The sequence below is a fragment of the Stegostoma tigrinum genome, unplaced genomic scaffold (assembly GCF_030684315.1).
Source record: "Stegostoma tigrinum isolate sSteTig4 unplaced genomic scaffold, sSteTig4.hap1 scaffold_54, whole genome shotgun sequence".
NCBI lineage: Eukaryota > Metazoa > Chordata > Chondrichthyes > Orectolobiformes > Stegostomatidae > Stegostoma > Stegostoma tigrinum.
Window position 1 is genome coordinate 1,390,054 of NW_026728472.1, and position 12,372 is coordinate 1,402,425.

General features: G+C 44.2%; 1 long non-coding RNA gene across 2 annotated transcripts in view; it reads left to right on the forward strand.

The window, feature by feature from the left end:
• Positions 1-9,627, forward strand: part of LOC132208818 (uncharacterized) — a 30,470-nt gene extending 20,843 nt beyond the window's left edge. For both annotated transcript variants that reach the window (XR_009444945.1, XR_009444946.1), the window contains 2 exons: positions 6,597-6,684; positions 7,619-9,627. This is a non-coding gene — a long non-coding RNA (uncharacterized LOC132208818). The remainder of the gene's footprint in view (positions 1-6,596; positions 6,685-7,618) is intronic.
• The last annotated feature ends 2,745 nt before the right edge of the window (positions 9,628-12,372 follow it).

A 12,372-nucleotide genomic window follows, 5' to 3' on the forward strand; every position in this document is an offset into this window, starting at 1 on the left:
CTTCATGCATTTGGAAAGGCAAGGATTGATTAGGGCTCGACAGCACGGCTTTGTGTGTGGAAAATCGTGGCTCAGAAAGTTGATTCATTTTGCTTTGAGGGGGTAGCCAGGAGATAGATGAAGGCAGAGTGGTACATGGTTCTCAGCAAGTTTAGATCACATGGCGTCCTATGAAAGCTTGCCAGTTGTGTACAAGATTGGCTTGACAGTGGGTGCTGGCAGAGATTTGTTGTTCTTCCTGGTGGCCTATGCATGTGCCTGAGTGAATCCCTTCGCACACACTGAGCAGGTGATTGGCCTGTTGGCCATGCGACTCTATTGGTTTCTGGCTCAGATGGGGAGGTAAATTCTGTCCCATAGTACCCACATTTCCACAGTTTCTCCCCAGTGTGATTGCATTTGTGGTGTGAGGTCGAATGATTGGCTGAAGCCTTGTCCACACATGCAACATGCATACAAATTATTTCCGCTGCAAACAGCGCTTTCTCCATCCACGCTTAAAGTCTGATTTCTGGTAAATCAGGCGACTCCATCAGACCATATTGTGACGGTTGATTTGTAAAGTTTCCCTTTCTAACATTCTGTGAAATTGATGTCAAACGACAAACAAGGGAGTGAGCGAGCATCTCTCTCAAGATTCTGGCTTCTATGTGAAAATAGCGACTGAAGCGGGAGGGGGGCTGGATTTTCGTCACCTACATACTGCCCACAACTTTGACATGAACAGTCCAAACACTCAATCTCCAATAGCTAGAAGGAGCAGGCCAGCAGGTGGATGTGACCGCCATCACCTCCAACGTCACACACTATCCTGATTGCTCTGACAATCCAGTCTTCCTAGAAAGAAGTTTCCTCCAAATAAATAATGGCAAAGCCAACGCCTTTGTCTTCAGTGTCCAAAACAAACTACACTGCCTTGCTAATAAAGTGTGAAGCTGGATGAACACAGCAGGCCAAGCAGCATCTCAGGACCACAAAAGCTGACGTTTCGGGCCGAGACCCTTCATCAGAGAGGGGGTGGGGTGAGGCTTCTGGAATAAATAGGGAGAGAGGCGGAGGCGGACCAAAGATGGGGAGAAAAGAAGATAGGTGGAGAGGAGAGTATAGGTGGGGAGGTAGGGAGGGGATAGGTCAGTCCAGGGAAGACGGACAGGTCAAGGAGGTGGGATGATGGTAGTAGGTAGGAAGTGGAGGTGCCACCCCAAGCCGCACCTCCATTTCCTACCTACTACCCTCATCCCAACTCCTTGACCTGTCCGTCTTCCCTGGACTGACCTATCCCCTCCCTACCTCCCCACCTATACTCTCCTCTCCACCTATCTTCTTTTCTCTCCATCTTCGGTCTGCCTCCCCCTCTCTCCCTATTTATTCCAGAACCCTCACCCCATCCCCCTCTCTGATGAAGGGTCCAGGGCCGAAGCATTAGCTTTTGAGCTCCTGAGATGCTGCTTGGCCTGCTGTGTTCATCCAGCTTCACATTTTATTATCTTGGATACTCCAGCATCTGCAGTTCCCATTATCTCTGATACACTGCCTTGCCACTGACTCCATTCCCTCTCCCTGGCAACTGTCTGAGTATAAACCAAATATGTCCTAACCATGGTGAAACATTTCATCCTATGATGTGTTTTGAAACACATATCCTTATCATCACCAAGAATGCCAACTTCCAACTCAGTAGCATTATCTGAGGGCTCATTGTCCCTGCTGATCTGCTGCCGAAACTGGCATCCATTCTTACGTTAGCTCTGAACTGAACTACCCAAATGCATGCCCCACTCTCCTCTCACATTCCCCTGTCTGCAATTGTCTAACTTCCTTTTCCTCTAAGAATGGGTGTACTTAAGTGCTGTTCAGTTTTTATTGTTCCTTCCATTGCCTCTGTCTGAATAAAATTGTTAACCACTACCCATTCTCCTAATCAAGCTTTATTTTCACGCACAAGCTCTGACATTGCTGTGAGGAAAGGAGTTACAGGTTATTCACCAAGTGATATTATCCTCCGGTCATCCAAAACTCTGGTGCCTGCGTGAGTGTTCACACCAAGTTGCGTTCAGCCACCACGCCATGCTCACTCAAATAAATTTTCAACTTTCCATCTTTTGGAAAAAATCTCCTAAGAGTTAGAGAGGAGACCATCTCTATAATGTCCTCCAGCCATCTCAAGGAAAATTGGGGATGGCCATTAAATTCTAACCCATTCAGCAATGCCGGCATCCCGAGAATGAATTTCAGAATGCGCTCTGAGACATCTGCGCTCCCTCTAATTTCAACCTCAATTTTAACTGATCCACATTTTGTGTCCTTAACCTACAACTTCCAAGGCTACAAAATATGAAATCTTCTCATTGAAACTCTCCTTCTCTTGACCTCAGTTTTGTACTTTGCAGTATTGTTTGGAATCCACATATGTGACCATAAAACATTACCACCTCTCTATAACTTATTGTATGACACTGATCGGAACTTGCTCAATAAGACTCTTGAGGAACAGCTTGGGAGTTTAGCCAATCATCAGAACTCATAAACCACAAATGCAGTAACAGAGCGGGATAAATGAGGGAGTTGTGAGGTGGAATTCATTTCTCCATCCGAGATGAAAACTGATTGATGCAGTCACAAGCAGTTCACCTGCTCAGTGTGTGGGAATGGATTAACTCAGTCAATCAACCTCCTACATTATGTAACAGACACTTAATAGCTGTAAGTTCATTGTCATTAAAGTGAACATTGATTACATTTTTGGAAGGTACACTGGTTAGCAAGATTAGATCACATAGAATATTGGGAGAACTAGCCACTTGTATGAAGCACTGACTCGGAGGTAGAAGACAAAGTGTGGTGGTGGATGGTTGATTTTCAGGCTGGGGGCTTGTGACCAGCAGTGTTCCACAAGAGGTGGTGCTTGGCCCAACGATTTTCATCATTTAAATAAATGAAATTAATTTGAAAGTAGACGGTATAGGTAGTAAGTTTGGAGCTGATACCAAATCGGAGGTGCAGTGGATAGCAAAGAATGTTACGTCAGAGAACAATGGAATTTTGATCAGATGGGCTGCAGAGTGTCAGATGGAGTTTATTTTAGTGAGGTACTACATTATGGAAAGGCAAATCAAAGTAGGACTTATACATATAAATGGTAAGATCCTGAGGTGTGTTGCTGGAAAAAAAGAGACCTTGGAATGTAGTTCATATTTCCTTCTAAGTGGAGTCACAGGTAGACAGGATAGCGAAGAAGGTATCTGGAATGCTGGCTTTTATTGGTCAGTGTATTGAGTATAGGAGTTGGGAGGTCATGTTGGGCTGTACAGGGTATTGGTCAGCCACATTTGGAATATTGTGTGCAATTCTGCATCTGCTTGTTGTCGGAAGGATGTTGTCAAATTTGAAAGAGTTCAAAAAAGATTTATTGGGATGTTGCCAGGGTTGGAGGGTTTGAGAAATAGAGAATGAAAAAGCTGGGGCTAATTTTTCTGCACTATTGGAGGCTGAGGGGTAACCCTGTGGAGGTTTATAAAATCATGAGGGTATGGATAGGGTCAGTAGACAAAGTATTTTCCTTCGTGTGAGAGAGTGTAAAATTACAGGGCATTGGACGAATGCGAGAAGGGAAAGATTTTAAAGGGACCTCAGAAGCAACTATTTTTTACCCAGAGGGTGGCGTTCATATGGAATGAAAGGCCAGAGGAAATGATGGAGGCTGTTACAATTAAACATTTAAAAATGCATTTGGATGGCATGTCAGTAAGAAAGATTTAAAGATATATGGACCAAATGCTGGCAAATGGGATTAGATTTATTTAGGGTATCTGGTGGAGATGGATGAGTTGGACCAAAGGGTCTGTTTCCATCCTGTACAGCTCTATGACTCGAAATCAAAGTTCCTTCATCATCACTTGGCAAAGGCATCCGTATCAAACAACATTGTGGGAGCTGCTGAGTGAGGATAACTCCCAGCAGTAAATGAACAGTGGAAGTTCCACAGTAAAATTCTCATTTAGACAGTCAATGGGATTAACAATGAAATACCTGAGACAATTACACCAATTAATGGAGGGAGAGGAAGTTAGAAAATGGCAAAGGGTTGATCAGGAAGGGCAGAGATGAAAAACAAGCAATGGATGAACATTGATTCAGATCCATAGTAAATGTATCACACCAAATACAGAGCTACATCAAGGTTTCACAGACAACTGAGAACAGTACCAGCAGCTGAATCATGTAGGTTACCAGTAATGATTACTGAGAAAAAAATCATTTTTTTTCAACTTTTCTGTCAAATCCTGGAGTCTGCAGATTGCAAGGTATCAGTGGGGTCATAGGAAACTCTCACAGCTGAACAAATACCCTGGATTCAGGGTGACATTTCCAAGTAATTTCTCATATGTGGTAATATCAGCCGCATGAATGCTCAGTGTTTGGATCTGTACGAAAAAGTGATCACCACAAAGGATCTGAAACAGTTGAGAAAATTAAATGGGGATTGAATAGAATGGTTCAAAGAATGGGGGATGTCAGTGGTAAGGTCAAATTGGTGAAGCTGGAGATGTTCTGCACAGAGCAAAGCAGATTGAGATGAAATTTGATAAAGGTTTCTTCATTTATGATAGATTTAGAAAGGCAGATAAACAACAGCTCTCCCTGTTAGCTGATAGTAGAAGTATTAGAGACACAGATATAAGATATTGGACAATAGTTACTGGGAAGTGTAAGAAAGGAATTTTATGTTCGTTTTATTTTACTCAATTGTTACATTCAAAAGCCAATAATATCCAGTCCTGAATGATAATGGGTAAGCTGGCACACTGGGATCGTTTTATGTTGCTCAGGCTGATTTACCAAATGCAAATCCTCTTCTAACGTGCTGAAAAATAAGTTACAAAAGCCATCTCAGTCAGTCTGAGACAAAAATTCAGAAGAGACAAATATTTCTGTTCTTTGGAGTTTGCTCTGTGCAAATCCTCTCCTCTTCAACCCTGCACAAGGAGTTTATAAACTTCCAGAAGACACGTTCATAACATATATCTCCCTGGGTAAGGTGACCACACAGGTCTGTTGCTGCCATTTACTCTCTACAAAGGTAGCAGCCAAATATTGGAATCTGTTGCTGAGAGGGAGCCTTGATTTGGCCTGTTTTGTGAAACACAGACAGGAACTGTCTTTATAAGGGGTCTATCGCATCTACAAAGTGTTTACGAAGTGGTCTCGTCTAATCACCCAGTTCATTGTCCTCTCTGCTCTGCCTCACTATTAACTTTTTTGGAGCCTACAGAAAGAACAGCCATTCCTCGGGATCCCTCCAACTGTACATGCTTTTGACTGTTGGTCAGTGGAAAGATACTGCACACACATGGTGATAAGCTATTTGTAAAATTCATTTGTGGGTTGTGGCCTGCATTTCTTCCCCATCCCTAGGTGCCCTAGAGAAGGTAGTGGTGAGCTGTCGTCTTGAACTGTTGCATTCCTCATGCTGTGGGTTTACCCACAATGCTATTAGGGAGGGAATTCCAAGGTTTTGACCCAGCAGCAGTGAAGGAATGGCGATATATTTCCAAGTCCAAGTCAAGATCATGAGTGACGTGGAGAGGAATTTGGAGGTGAAGGTGTTCCAATACATCTGCTGCCCCTGTCCTTCCAGATGGACATGGCCGTGGGGTTGGAAGGTGCTGTCAGAGGATCTTTGGTGAATTTCTGCCGTGCATCTTGTAGATAGTGCACACTGCTGCTACTGAGCGTTGGTGGCAAAGGGAGTGAAAGTTTGTAGATCTAGTGACAATCAAGTGGGCTGTGCACAGGGCATTTTGACCAGTGCAGGGTATTCTGAGTTAACTGGCTGCTATTGTGGAACTTATTTTTGTTTGTTTTATCAATACATGCAATCTTCCTGTTTATCACATAGAAGGGTAACTAGTATGTACAATACTTAATAGAGAATAGAATGTCCCTTGCGCTCCCAGGAATATACTATCATAAAGTCTGACACTGAGCTATTCATTAAATGGTGAAGTCACCACACTTGACCTTGACCAAAGGGCTGTTTTCTTTTGAGACAGATAGAACTGGTGGTGGTTTAACCTGAGGGACACCACACCTCAAGTGAGCAGACAGGTTGAGAATGAGAGTCATTAGCAGTAACCTCAGACGGCATGGGATTGAAAACCACACTGTTGGCTTCATGGTGGAAACTAGCAAATGGCTGTGAGAAAAAAAAAACAAACTTTTCAGAACTGTCTTCAAGGAGGAACATGTAGATTTCATGTTCTAGCAAACAGCAATGTTTGCTGTTATTTTTTTTGCTCCATGGAAGCCCTCAAAACATTGAATAACTATTTCGATGAGAACTGGTAATGTCAGAGCTGACAAGCCCTTTGAGCCAAGTGCTGTAAACTGGATTTAGAATCCATATGTTTGATGACTGGCCTTCATATCACGCTCCAACAGGCCTCTCTCCGCACTGTTAAAAACTCTATGACTCTCTCTCATTTTGCTACTGACAATAAAGTCAAAAGCAGTAACAAGGAAAGGTGTTAACATTGTGTGCGCCTTCTTTGGTGCTCTAGTAGGTAGGATTCAGCACTCTCACTGTTGTTTCCTAGGTTTGATTCCCCGTCAAGAAATGAGGATCCATGGTTCCTGTATAAACTGTTAAAATGAACAAGAATTCCTGACATTAAGAACATCAAAGTAAGTGCCTCTGGTAGAATCAGTGAGCATGTCACATTAGAGATGAAAGCAAATGGGAAGAAAGACTGAAATCTGTTGCTTTTGCCTGCTCTGTCACATTATTCCTACAAAGAAACTTGCTCTTTAGTGAAACATACAGTGTTCTTTATTGACAATTAACGGGTTAGATGCAGAAAGGTTAGTTCCCTGTTTGGATAGTATCGGACCAGAGTGCATAATATCATATCGGGTGTCACCCATTTAAGACAGAGATGAGGAAAAAAATATTCTCCCAGGCTGTGTTATTCCGTGAAATTCTTTACAGAAGGGGGCTGTTGTGTCATTAAGTAGATTCAACGCTGAGATTGACAGATTTTTAATCAAGGTATTACTTCCAAGTCGGGCAATTGCAGCTGACATTGTTGTGGAACTGTCACATGCATTGAAGTGATTCTGACTGGTACACAACATAATTCTGCTTCTGAAGGTTAGTCAGTATTTCATTGTTATGACTATGAATGATAGATAGCCATAGACAGGCCATTTGCAGTGAAGGTGCTGAAAATTAGATTACCAGGGAGGATCTCAGTTTATATCACACTGAGCACTGTCTGGTTTGGCATTGCATTCTCCCATCCTTTTGCACCTGATCCCCTCGACTCTGTCTCAGTTTTGTTTTGTCTTGTTTTATTAATACACAGGCTATTAAATAATCGATTACTCCCAGTTTTGAATGCATGCATGAGGCTGCTCAGTCACAGCCAGACACCCTGGGTCCATAGCTCAGTGGTTACAGCACTGGCATTTTGACCCCAGGGTCATGAGCTTGATTCTCACTGAAGCCTTTTGGAGTGCTTGTACAACTGCTGCATCTAACAACCTAAGGAGCATTTCAAATATTATCTCTGAATGTCACTGCGTGTTTGAAATGCCACATTCATGTTTATTCTTCCAGGAACTTGAGGAAGACCGTTTGGAAGGGTAGTAATCAGCTGACGTGTGCAATGCTCCAGTTTCACAGGAAGAACGAGGTGAGGCAGTGTAAACTGCAGAGTGACCATGAAACAATGGGAGAGGAACAAGGGAGCGGACATATGCTTCCTTCCTTTGCTCTATCCAGACTCTGGGTTTGAAGTCTGAAGTGCGACAATATAAGCCAAGTGGGTGAAATCCTTGCTTCCTGGGGGTCGGTTTCTTGCTGAGGCTTCAGTCACTCTCGTGGAAACGTGTCCATGTATTTCCCTCTGTAGGTGAAAATAAGGTTCAGCTCCTGAGGGGGTGTGAAGGCAGTTTGACCATCTCAAACTTCAATCCCATTTATTGTGTCATTTGAGATTAAAATATTACAGCGAAAGTATTATTGAGATGAAGACCTGAAACATCAGAGCACACAAGGTTACAGTCCAAGCGCTGGAAACTGGGATGATGGGCCTCGTTTGTAATTCAAAACCCGATGAGTCGATCATTTTGGAGGAGAATTTGCACTGAGAAACAAAGTCAACATCTGTGTCATTAAAAAACGAGAGAAATATTTCTGTTGTCATGCTTGCTGGTCTAGTGGTTAGGATTCGGTGCTTTGGTTAAAAAAAAAAGTGGCCTGGGTTTGATTCCCAGTGAGTAAATCAGAATTTATTGTTCCTGACAGTGACAACAGCAAAAAGCTGAGCAGACCTGATGAGAAACTGCTCAATGCCTCGGATCAGGTAATATCCCTGAGAACATCAGAGTTAATGTCCCAGCCTTGTTAAAAAGGCGAAGGTGCCTTGACTCTGCTCACTTGGACAATTCACCTTTCATTCTCATCTGATTTCGCTTCCCCAAAAGTTCCCAAAGCCAAAACATGGCTTTATGTTTCATCTCCTTTTCATTCCCAGAAAACGGGTCAGTGAGTTTGGGAAACTGCAAGGGGCTTCTCAGCAGTTTGAGATTATTTCGGCTTCCTCTCCTCTGGTGACCCTGGTGTTTTCAGTGATATTTACTGACGAAATACAGTGAAAGAATCCCCGTTCCTGCAGATCAGCAATTCAAACCTCATCAAGGTTTCAGGACAACTAGAAAGGTGAGTTTGGAGGTATGAAGACGTGTGTGAATTACGCTCAAGCCAGAGAAGGAACCAAACCTACAATCTCCTGAGTGGCAGTCAAACACATTATCCATTGTGGTTGTGGTGATAATATGGCCAGGTAGCATTCACAAGACGAACAGCCAGTGAAAGATAATCGCCATCACTGCTTCAATTCAACTGTCCCCATTTCGCGAAGCAGGGAATTTCACAGGTAAAGGAAACACATTTTCCCTGAGGAGGCTGCTTCCGTGTCGCCTCTTTTGTATCATTTTATTCACAGTCACACTGCTATTCTATGACCAACTCCAAGTGAAGTGCGCACTCATGATTTGTGTTATGGTGCCTTTGAGTCAAGGCCCTGAAAAAACACAACAAAATCAGCAAGAAGCTCCTGGCCATTTCTAGCCTGGCTCTGGAATTAGACGAGTTGAACCATATCTTTATGAGTGCCGTCTCTTTACTGCAGCCTCAGAACAGGCACGTATTAGCATGAGCCTGTTCTCTATCTTCCTGCAGTACATCTGCTGATCACCTTCAGGTTATCACAGCTCGACTTTCTCCACATCGAAACTCGAATGACATTATGAAATGTTTCGAAGTTTAGAGAGAGAAGCATTTCAGGTGAAAGTAGTTCTGATGTGAAGAAATGACACAAGGATGTGTGCAAATCAGGTCACAAGGGTTACTCTCAGCAACACTAGTGTTCTAGCGGTTAGGATTCAGGACTTGCATCAACCAGGCTGGGACACAATTCCCAGTCAGGAAATGAAGATTTATTTCTCTGCTTGTGGACTACCTGGATTAAAATGGATTCTTGATTACAAAGTAGGGTCTAGGCCTGAAACATCAGCTTTCTGATGCTGCTTGGCCTGCTGTGTTCGTCCAGTTCTACACCTTGTTATCTCACACACCCTGAATCTGCAAGAATCAGTCCGGCAAGGATAATGAACTGCAGATGCTGAAGAATCCGAGATAACAAAGTGTGGAGCTGGATGAACACAGCAGGCCAAGCAGCATCATAGGAGCACAAAAGCTGGCGTTTTGTGGTCTAGGCCTGAAACGTCAGCTTTTGTGCTCCTACGATGCTGCTTGGCCTGCTGTTGATGGAAATTAAGATTATATGGGCAGACTAAGGGTTAAATCTTACAGTGATCAGCAGGATGATGTACTGATTTATGGAACGTTACAATAATCAAAAGAATGCTGTACCTTAACAGAATGAAGCGCTTGAGCATAGTTCAAGGGAGTGTAAAACAATGGTAGGACACCTAGGTTAGCTATTAACAGCAGCTTAATTAGGTTAATTAAAGCATGTAACATAGAAGTAAGGACTAGCATGATGTAATGGGGTCAACCCGAGGCGAAGGACCATTGTGGCAGATGGAGTAATAAATAAGCAAGTTGTATACAGGCACAAGATGGCTTCTCGATGCAAATTAGCAACAAAATAGCTTCTAGGCTGTGAACTTTACTAATTCTGCTATTACCACATAAATCACTAACCCTCAGTGCCCTGCAAAGGAAGACAGTAGACAATGCGCCTTTCAAAATACAGCAGTAACCTGACAAGATAGAGGAGTACTAACCGCTCTAACTGACCTTCAAGTGCAGGTGCAATGGCTCTCTGTTGTGAGATAGAAATGATCTGAGAGCAGTGACATAAGTTGTTTACCAGTTAATTCCATTGGGAATGCTGATAATTTGAAGGAAAATAGGTTCGCAAAAAGGTATAAAAAATGACGAGCTCCGAGAATCGGTGCGAATCGGGAAACCAATCTCTGATTGTAACAGCTTTTTTTTGCAAATAAAAGTTTAACTTCCTGAAGAATTCTCCACATCTCCTGGTAGTTTCTCCACTACAAATTTGGCACAATGAGCAGGGTCGTGAAAATACCTACCTGTAGAGGGGCGGCAGCAACAGGGCGCTTCCCGGCCCGCTGGGGACACTCCTGTGACTGACAGAATAAGGGTGCACCCACCAAAAAAAGCATTTTTGCTTCTGACTCGGACCAAATTCTGTTCGCTTGGGGGTCCTCGGGGACTTGGAAGTGTGGGGAAGCTTCCGAATGGTCTCTCCGACTCAAAGATCCAAACAGCAGAAAGTAACTTAAAGTTGAAGGAGACGTGGAGGCCTGTTCAAGTAAACTGTGCATTGGGGTAAGGGACAAATAAGTGAAAAAAGATCAGTTGAAGTAAAATTCCACATGGTGTAAGTAAGTACCTGTGGATACCGCCTCGTAGGAACCGAGGGGCTGCACGGGCAGGGCAGAGAATTCTGCTGATACTGCCTCGTAGGTAACGAGGGGCTGGATGGGCAGGGCAGAGAGTTCTCTGGATACCACCTCGGAGGTAGCGAGGGGCTGCATGGGTAGGGCAGAGAATCCTGTGGATACTGCCTCATAGGTAGCGAGGGGCTGAACGGGCAGGGCACAGAATCCTGTGGATACTGCTTCATAGGTAGCGAGGGGCTGGACGGGCAGGGCACAGAATCCTGTGGATACTGCCTCATAGGTAGCGAGGGGCTGAACGGGCAGGGCAGAGAATTCTGTGGATACTGCCTCGTAGGTAGAAAGGGTCTGGACGTGCAGGGCAGAGAGTTCTGTGGATACTGCGCTAAAAACCAGAGGTCTGTACGGACAGAACAAGTGAAGCAGAGAGTGCCGTATTGCAAGTATTATTGAACCTGGTTTAAATTAAATGACGATAGATCGTTAGTAATTTGCTGGAACAAAACAGCAGGGAACAGTAGCAGTTTTAGAAGTAGTATCAGATTACAGAGCTCTGCAGAGAGAACAACTATTTTGGACAGTTGGCCTTAGTAACTATCAAGAATCACTATTATGTACTGATTAGTAATTGTGTGAGTATACCCTGTGATCACACCTTGTAGCCTCCTTTAAGAGAAGTATAAAAATGTTTTTGTATTAACCTGTGGTGTGCAGCTCCTCTGAGGAATACGGAAGTGCTCAACTTCTGTGTTAATAAAATGTGAGGCTGGATGAACACAGCAGGCCAAGCAGCATCTCAGGAGCACAAAAGCTGACGTTTCGGGCCTAGACCCTTCATCAGAGAGAGGGATGGGGTGAGGGTTCTGGAATAAATAGGGAGAGAGGGGGAGGCGGACCGAAGATGGAGAGAAAAGAAGATAGGTGGAGAGAGTGTAGGTGGGGAGGTAGGGAGGGGATAGGTCAGTCCAGGGAAGACGAACAGGTCAAGGAGGTGGGATGAGGTTAGTAGGTAGCGGGGGGTGCGGCTTTGGGTGGGAGGAAGGGATGGGTGAGAGGAAGAACCGGTTAGGGAGGCAGAGACAGGTTGGAATGGTTTTGGGATGCAGTGGGTGGGGGGGGGAAGAGCTGGGCTGGTTGTGTGGTGCAGTGGGGGGAGGGGACGAACTGGGCTGGTTGAGGGATGCAGTAGGGGAAGGGGAGATTTTGAAACTGGTGAAGTCCACATTGATACCATATGGCTGCAGGGTTCCCAGGCGGAATATGAGTTGCTGTTCCTGCAACCTTCGGGTGGCATCATTGTGGCAGTGCAGGAGGCCCATGATGGACATGTCATCTAGAGAATGGGAGGGGGAGTGGAAATGGTTTGCGACTGGGAGGTGCAGTTGTTTTTTGCGAACTGAGCGGAGGTGTTCTGCA